This window comes from Oryzias melastigma, linkage group LG17 (genome assembly GCF_002922805.2).
Source record: "Oryzias melastigma strain HK-1 linkage group LG17, ASM292280v2, whole genome shotgun sequence".
Classification (NCBI taxonomy): Eukaryota; Metazoa; Chordata; class Actinopteri; order Beloniformes; family Adrianichthyidae; genus Oryzias; species Oryzias melastigma.
The window spans coordinates 388,742-397,420 of NC_050528.1; the positions used below are offsets into that span (position 1 = coordinate 388,742).

An 8,679-nucleotide genomic window follows, 5' to 3' on the forward strand; every position below is an offset into this window, starting at 1 on the left:
TTTGGTTCATTTATTTAATGGTTTAAGATCCGTTCACCGTCTGGTGTCCTGTGTTTGGGTCCTTCACCACCATCCTCCATCCCTCTGAAGTCCACTGATCAGATTCAGGGATGCACAATAAAGTTTCAAACTCTTCCACTCACTGTTACAATCAGTGTATTATTTATGTATGAGGTTGAAGGTTCAAATCCCTTCCAGGTTTAAGTCCCAGTAAGAAAACAGGATTCATTCTGAGAGGAACGTCTTTGATCTTCAGTTAATCCCAAATCCTGACTTTGACAGCATCAAATGTACATTTAAGACTATCGTTAAGTTTCTATTGTTTGTTCATTTAAATAAAGTTTTCTTTTTCAAACTCAGAATATTAGTTGATAATCTGATTATCTCTTATTGATTCCATTTTAATTAAGATAAACTTTAAAAAACAGGGCTGCATGGTGGTGCAGTGGTTAGCGCTCTTGCCTCACAGCGAGAAGGCCCCGGTTCGACTCCCGGCTGGGACCTTTCTGTGTGGAGTTTGCATGTTCTCCCCGTGCATGCGTGGGTTTTCACCGGGGACTCCGGCTTCCTCCCACCGTCCAAAAACATGCTTCATAGGTTAATTGGTGACTCTAAATTGTCCCTAGGTGTGAATGTGAGAGTGAATGTGTGTGATTGAGGCCCTGAGACAGACTGGCGACCTGTCCAGGGTGTACCCCGCCTTCGCCCATCAGTAGCCGGGATAGGCTCCGGCACCCCCGCGACCCTGAAAGGGACAAGGCGGTCAGGAAGATGGATGGATAAACTTTAAAAAAAAATTTAAAAAAACATCCAAAAAAGCTGCACTTCTGAAGACACAACAGGCCAGCTCAGTGGCCCTGTGGTAGAGTGTCCGACCTGAGACTGGAAGTTCAAATCCCGGCCGAGTCAAACCAAAGACTCTAAAACTTTCTCCCTGTTTGACACTCAGCATTGAGGAGTTGGATTGGGGGGGTTAAACCCCCAAATGGTTCCTGAATGCAGCTGTGTCTGTAGCTCACCCCTCCCCCAGGGGAGGAGTCAAACACAGAGAACACCTTCCACACATGCGTGACAACTAACGGGACAGTTGTCACCAGTTTCTCCTAGTTGGATTTATTAAGTTTTATCTACCTATCAGTCCTTGAACGCTTGTACGCTAACGTCTGCACGGTGGTGTAGTGGTTAGCCCCCTCACCATCCTGGTTCAAATCCCGGCTGGGACCTTCCTGTGTGGGGTCTCTACACTGTTCCCAGGTGTGAATGTGTGTGTGGCGACCTGTTCAGGGTGACCCCAACAGCTGCTGGGATAGGCTCCAGCAACCCCTGAACTCTAAAGGGATTCAGTGAGTTCTGGAGATCGATGGACGCTGACAGAATCCAGACCGCTTCTATCTGTGATCGATTTACCGTCACATCTCAAACCAGAGCAGAGAGGTTTATGGCTGACGGAGACCGGAGCCTCAGGACCTCGGCGGTTCTGACGGCCTGGGTGACCTCGGTCCAGATGCTGGGATAACAGGAAAGTGGAGCTCTGAGGAGAACCGTCTGGTTTGGCGTGGATCTGACCTGCAGTTTGGCGGCTGTTTCTTCTCCCTGATCTTCACGAAGAATAAAGTTGATCCTAGAAAAGAAATCTGCGGTCTCGGTTCCATTCATACAGTAAAGGTTTATGTTCAATTATTCATGGAATGAAACTACAACCATCTCAGACTCACACAGCAGCAACCTGCAGGCAAACTGCAGCGGACGCAGAGGATGAACACAAACATTTGTTTCAGCGCTTTCCACGTCTGTCCTGGACGGCGAGGACGGCGTGAGCCGTGGAATACAATCATCCAGGAACCCTCCAGGCTGCCATCCGCCTGCAGCTGATGGATCAGGCTCTCACCTGAAGTGATTGACTCTCGTGTGATGGCAGCATCACTGCTGAAAAGTACGAGGAGGTGCAGAGAATCCCTTCAGGACTTTCAGGGTACAGCCCATGGCTTTCCCAACAAAGCAGCCGAGTCATTAGGGAGCTGGAGAAGTGAGGAGGAGCGGTTGGCGGCTCGGCCGAACGGCTTCAGTCTGAAACCAGAAACAAGCAAACCTGAAAGCAAAGAAACATTTAGGATTCTGAAAATGTTTCTGTCACCGTCTTATTATAAACCTGCACATCATATCCTGCTAAATTCTTTCTTCCAGATACATTTGTTTTCATTTCTGTTTCCTGCAGAGGATCATGGGAGTGCAGCCATGACAGAGTGAGTCCAGTTCTCCAGAACCTCCTGGGTTCTCTCTGGACGGAGCTTTGCTGAAGCAATCCGCTGCAATGTTTCCTTTGCAGTGTGTACAGAAACTGCAGCAGCTCTCAGATCTCTGGTTTGTTTTTCATTTCTACTCCAGCAGGACCAAACAGCTTCACCTGTGACTCCGCCCACCTGCAGTCAGAGCGGCAGCTGAAAAAACAACAAAGTAAATGTCAGGATCTGTGCACTGATCTGCAGTGGGACGTAAATTAGTACAAAAGACTGCAAAGCTTCTATTTGTGATCAGAAACAGGAAGAAAGGTGAGGCAGCCTCCCACCCCCCCAGAGGACTGAAACCCCCACAACATGGTTTGGTCCGCGGGACGAACCATTTCTGCTTCACAGTGGGTCTCTGATGCGTGTCTTCACAGAGCAGACAGGTGTGTGACATATCACACTGCACCAGCGGGGGGCGCTCACAAGCAGAACACAGCAAAACCTCCAGAGAGTTAGCTTAAATTAGCATCCAAAACTGTCCGAAAATTATCGTTTTTTTATAGGTGATCATCTCTGTGAAACTGAAAAACTCAGCGATGAAGGTCAAACAAACAATTATTCACAATTTTTGTAAGAAAAAACGATAAAATTTAGGAAGAATCGTTGATTTAAAATTGACTTTTGACCTGAAATGATAGTTTTGCCTGTTTTATAAAGTTGTTATTGTCTTTAACAGTTTAAATCTCCAGACTGAAAGGAACGCTGTAGAGGACGGTGGAGGTTTACAGACTCAGCAGATCCTGAGGTTCTCTGGGGGGATCAGGATGGATCAGGATTGGATCCATCAGAGGATCAGATCATAGATGTTCTGGAATCAGATGGAGATGTTTGAACAAAGCAGATGCTGAGGTTGAAGATACCAGGAAGGAGGAGGAAGACTAAAGAGGAGGTGATGGATGAAGGAGGAGCATGAGGAGAAGGTTACATGGAGTTAATAGAAGGAGAATCTGATCATCTACAGAAATCATGTTGTCTTTACCTTCCTGAACTCAGAATCACGTCTGATTCCGTCTGATACCAGAGACGTTTTCTCTTTCTCCAGAAGTCTCCGTCATCACGCTGCAGACGTCGGTTTGAAGTTTGTAAATGTTTCCTTTAAGCTGAAATGTTTTCTAACAAGACAAAGTGAAAAGATTACAAAGAAAAGCTCTTTATCATCTAAAAGCAGATCTTGAGTTCAGCTAGAATCACATCGTATCAAACTTCTGGACCACAGCCTGATAATTCAGCCCAGAATCCGATTTCTTCTGCTCCAAGGTCCACTGGGACTTAAAGAGAGCCGTCAGCTCGGCACCCAGTTCAGGCTTTCCTCCGGAGGCTGTGACCAGGAAGTAACGAGGAGCGAGGAGGAAGAGGAGGAGGAAGAAGAGGTGAGGCCGGTCAGGGAGGAGAAACTAGTTCCGTTTCTGTGACTGTGTCGGCAGTGACATTATAAAGCGTTTCGATGAGGGACGGAGGAGGTCAGGAGGTCAAGGAAAGGACCTCCTCCATCACAGCACCTCCTCATCAAACCTCCTCCATCACAGCACCTCCTCCATCACAGCACCTCCTCATCAAACCTCCTCCATCACAGCACCTCCTCCATCACAGCACCTCCTCCATCACAGCACCTCCTCATCAAACCTCCTCCATCACAGCACCTCCTCCATCACAGCACCTCCTCATCAAACCTCCTCCTCCTTGTTGGGATGGTTTCTCTGTGAGTTTCTGGGATGTTTGTTGTCTGCAGACAGACGGTCTCCATCGTTTGCTCATATTTCTGTTTTTAAAACTGCCCCCCCCCCCCAGGACCCTTTACGGTTGTGGGAGGAGCCAGTTGGATGCACTTTGAATCTTTAGAATTGAACGTGCAGCCCTGCGTGGTGTAATGATGAACTTTGTGGGGGTGTTTACGGGGAGCGTGTTGTTTAACTGTTGTGATTGACCTCACAGGTCATGGGGTCACGGGGTCACGGGGTCACGGGCACAGACACACCCTACAGTCACTTTTGTTTCTGCACCACACAAACACGAGGAGCCAAAGAGGAGATCGTTTTCATCAGGACGGGTGTGGAGAACCAGAGGAGGTCACTCATGAAGGTCGGGATCTGACCATCGAGAAGCTTTTGTCCTTCAGAATCTGCTGGAATTATCCTGCCGACGGTTTTGTTTCAAAGCCCCCCCCCCACACTCATGCTCTAGTGTCTGCAGTCTGACTTCCTCCCAGAAGCTGGTTGTTCTGATGGTGTTTGGATGGTTCTGCCGACCCGATCCCCGAGGAGCCAGAACGTCAGGAGGAACCACAAGTAAAAAGCAACCGTTTCTGCACGACTTCCTCCTGTTTGTATCCAGAATGGATTTCATGGGTGATTCTGAGAATGAAACAGCAGAGATCCAAAGATAACTTCAACAGACGGACGACAACAGCAGCTGCAGCGGTTCTGTTTCTGTGAGCTTCTGGACTCTGATGTAATTCAGTGGAGACGCTGCAGCTGCTTCTACAACAAAAGGCTTCACCTCCTCACATTTGTTGTTTCATCATCAGAGGAGGACGCTCCTCACCTGTCAGCGGGACAGGAGGTGGGGTCAGCCGCTTCCTGGTCCGGCCTGAGAGCAGCAGGTGTCACCACGCCAGGTTTAATAGGATCTCCTTCAAGCCTCTTAGAGGAGTCGCTCCACTGCAGAGCGCTGCCCCACTTTCCTGCTCCTTCCCAGGCTCCTCCGCTCGGCTGCTACGTAGAAAACCATCCAGGAGGAGACGGGAACTTTTTATTTCGAGTCTGTGATGACGAGGTCGGATGATGGAAGCATTAATGCTATCACAGACGTTTCATCAAAGGTGTGCAGGTAAACCCTCGCGTGCTCGCTGACCTACTTCTTTGTGTCTGCCACTCGACTAAAAATAAAAATCAAGCTAAGTAAACAACAACAAAGCGCGTGCATGTGGCGTACACGCAGGTGAGCGTGGCTCTCGACGGCGCTGAAGCGGTCAGCCGCTCGCCTCAAAGCCTCTTCACAGCTTTTCCTTATTTAGTTCTGTCACCTTTCTGGCTGGGGGTCAGCAGGTGAGCCGGTCTCTGCCGTCACCGCCATCACCGCCGTCGACCGAGGAGGGTTAGAACTCACTTTGTAATCTCTCCTGGGGGGCTGGATACTCAGTGAAGAGGCGCCTGACCCCCCATTAACCCCCCCTCTCCTGCAGCACAGAAACAGAGATTTTCAGGCCAAACACAATTAAAGCTGTGGGCTGAGCGGCATGAGGAGAGGCGCTGGGAGGGCGACGCGGCGTGTTCCTGCCTGCTCTCCCATAATGCTGCACCGTTGTCCCCCCCCCGTGTCCCGCCTACATGCTTCAGCCGCCACCGCGCGAGGAGATCGCGCTCTGGGGAGTGGCAGCCGCACTTTCTTGCTGAAAGGTGATGCTGCTTGAAGCTCCGCGGCGGCAGAAGCGTTTTCATTATTCAATGAGCAGGCTGCGTGTTCCCGCTCTGCCGGCGCTGCGGTGCGGGCGGATTCTGCGCGGTGGGTGTGAGCCCCGGGCCATCAGGAGAGATAAACCAGCAGAGCAGCGATCAATAACTACCAGAAGGGCAGATGATGATTTATGGAGAAGGCTCTGGCTCCGAGGCGGGCATCACTATTCCTCTTGTTATCCAAAAACCAGCGGGAAACTTTATGGAATACGAGCTGGAACTGAATGAAACGCTTCCTGTGAGACCTTTGACCTTTGTGTCAGGACGACCTCCATCGTGACCTTCTGTCCGCTCAGACTCTGGCGTGCCAGCGCTTTCCCACCGGAGCGTCCGGCACTCTTGGTTTGCCTGGAAAGTCTCACACATTCCAACATTCTCATCCCAGCTGCTCCATTTTAGACCCACTGCGAGCTGCGAACCAGAACCGGTCCAGTGCCGGGACACACGGTACCCTAACAATGTACCGGTTAGCATCCAATACTGCGTCTGGGCCCAGGTTGTGCCCAGTACCGCATCTGGTAACGGTTCAGGTTCTGTACAGCGTCTGGTACCGGTTCAGGTCCTGTTAAGCGTCTGGTACCGGTTCAGGTTCTGTACAGCATCTGATACTATATTCAGTACCAGACACTGTACAGGATGTCTGGAAAAGCACAAAAACATAATTTTATTTTGACAGCTTTGTGACTCTTCTGCTTGCGTTTCCTGGAAATTGTGCTCCTTACATCACTTCCTGTCTTTACCAAACAGCGTTCCAACTCAGTGACCAAGTGGTAGAGTGTCTGGCCTGACGCTGGAAGGTCATGATCTGAAAATGGGACCCAAACCTCCCTGCTCGCCCCTCAGCATGAAGGCTTTGGAGAAACAAAATGTGACTGCAGTTCCCTCTGGGGAGGGGCTAATATGGAGCAGAAATCACAACAATTGTCATTACTGGATCTGTAACTCCTACCTGATTGGTCCCCACCTACGCCAACATTACATCATTTCCTCTTTGGGGTCAACGTTGTGACAGTTAAGTTGTTTTATTTACATTTGCTGCCATAATTAGTTACTGACACTATTGACTGTATCTGAGAACTGGACTGAGTGGCCCCACCTCCCAGAAAATACCTGCTGGCTCCAAGAAGCCAAAATCCCAAAGACTTGTATGTAGAAATAAACAGCCGTTATTAGTCATTCTATTGGTCAGAATTGTTCAAGTTATTAAAGTTATAAACTGACCAATCAGATGCCTTAGTAAAAGTGGGCGGAGCCTGCTGTCTCCACATCCAACATTCCAACGTTAGATGTAACCAGCTTTAGGTGTTAGGGGTGTGGCCCTAACACATAGTCCATGGAGCTTACTCCTGATTGGTCAGAGGGGTTGTCATGGAAACAATGACTCAGACCAATCACTGCTCCTGGATGACGTCTGGCTCCAACGTGGGTCTGTATCAGGAAAATAATGGTTGGACCTGGAAGTAAACTCTTTTCTCAGTCCAGTTCTCACATACAGTCAGTGGTTTTAGCGGATTGTGTGTTTTCATTGTGTTACAGCCTTTAAACGATGTTTGTTGTTGTGTGTTTCGGTTCCATTGCTGACGGAGCGGCGGACTGATAACCTGATTAGCTGGTAACTTTTCGCCGGCCGGACGCTGATGACAGATCCTTCCCTGGGAGGCCTTGGCAGCTGCAGCCCATATATTACTGCGGGGTCACCTTGGCCCGCTCCCCATCTCATCACAAAAGAGTGTTCAGTACATTCTAGCGCGGACAAGGCCATCCTTCATCCTCCCATATATCTCACCTGCAGGAGCATCTTTAGCTGTATCAATATAAATAGTAGAAAGCTGATAAACTCGGCGTGGTTCCAAGCAGCCAAAATGATCATATTTCTGCCGAGACAAACTGCCGACTCGCCGCTGCCCGTGAAGGATTGGGCAGCGTCTGCACACACACACACACACAGCAGACAGTCCTGCTGAGCATCTTCTGAGACGAGTATAATGTCAGATTAAGTATTGATGCGTCGCAGCTCCAGCGCCTGAGGAGCATCGCTGCGTCTGGCATGTGTTCCGGCGGCTCTGCTACCGTCCTCTGAATGCTGAGCAGGCTGTGGGATCGGGCAACTTAAGACGCAAGCGGAACGTTGGGAAAGTACAAAAAGTAGTGCGGTGACTTGATGAATGCTGGTAACCTAGCAACAAGGAGCTCACACAGATGATCAAGGTGGTGCTAATGGCTGAAAAAAACCATTAGTGCAGCCGAAAACAGTCAGCTATTGTTTGCAGAGTGTGAGACTAATGAACAAGCCCGCGATTTTAGGAGAACACTTAACAGTTGGAGGCGCCGCTCACAACTTCTCTCTGCTGCTGTCTGTGAGGCGTTTTGGTTGTTTTGCTGTGTGAGGCTAGAATCTGATAGGAGCTCCTCGCCGCTTCACCTCCAATCAATGCTGTCCCAGCGGAGCCGCATGACTTCACCCATCCACAGATTCTGTTACCTCCTCCTCCTTGTTTGGGGAAACAGGACCCTCCAAAAACGCTTTTCCACCCCTTTTCCTGCAGAGGAGCCTCCTTTTCATCTTCCTCTGCTGAGCACGGTTTTCAGTCCACCGTCCACTGAGTTCCTCTGTGAACGTGTCAGCAGAGGAATCGCTCAGGTGTCCGGTCGCCCTGCAGGTCACATGCTGGTTGATCCTGAGGCAGACATGCTGGAGAAGCTGCTCCGTATGCCCCGCCCCCTTTACTGGATGCTGCTGCAGTCGTGACCTTTTAACAGAAGCGTGCCAGCAGAGCGCATCCTCTCAATGATGAGCTTGTAAACAATTATGGGATGGACCGCCATTAATGTGCTGCAGAGCAGCCTGAGCCGGGTCATCAGGAAACCACGGAGGCGTGGCTGTTTGTTTGGTTGTTTGTTTGGTTGGTTGTTTATTTGGTTATTTGGTTGTTTGGTTGTTT

General features: G+C 49.7%; 1 long non-coding RNA gene across 1 annotated transcript; it reads right to left on the reverse strand.

Moving 5' to 3' along the window:
* Positions 1 to 1,092: 1,092 nt before the first annotated feature.
* Positions 1,093 to 8,446, reverse strand: LOC112147592. The gene is made up of 5 exons (XR_002919483.2): positions 8,220 to 8,446; positions 3,265 to 3,397; positions 2,150 to 2,438; positions 1,716 to 2,067; positions 1,093 to 1,621 (listed from the first exon to the last, which is right to left on the reverse strand). It is a non-coding gene; the product is annotated as an uncharacterized LOC112147592 (long non-coding RNA).
* Positions 8,447 to 8,679: the final 233 nt, after the last annotated feature.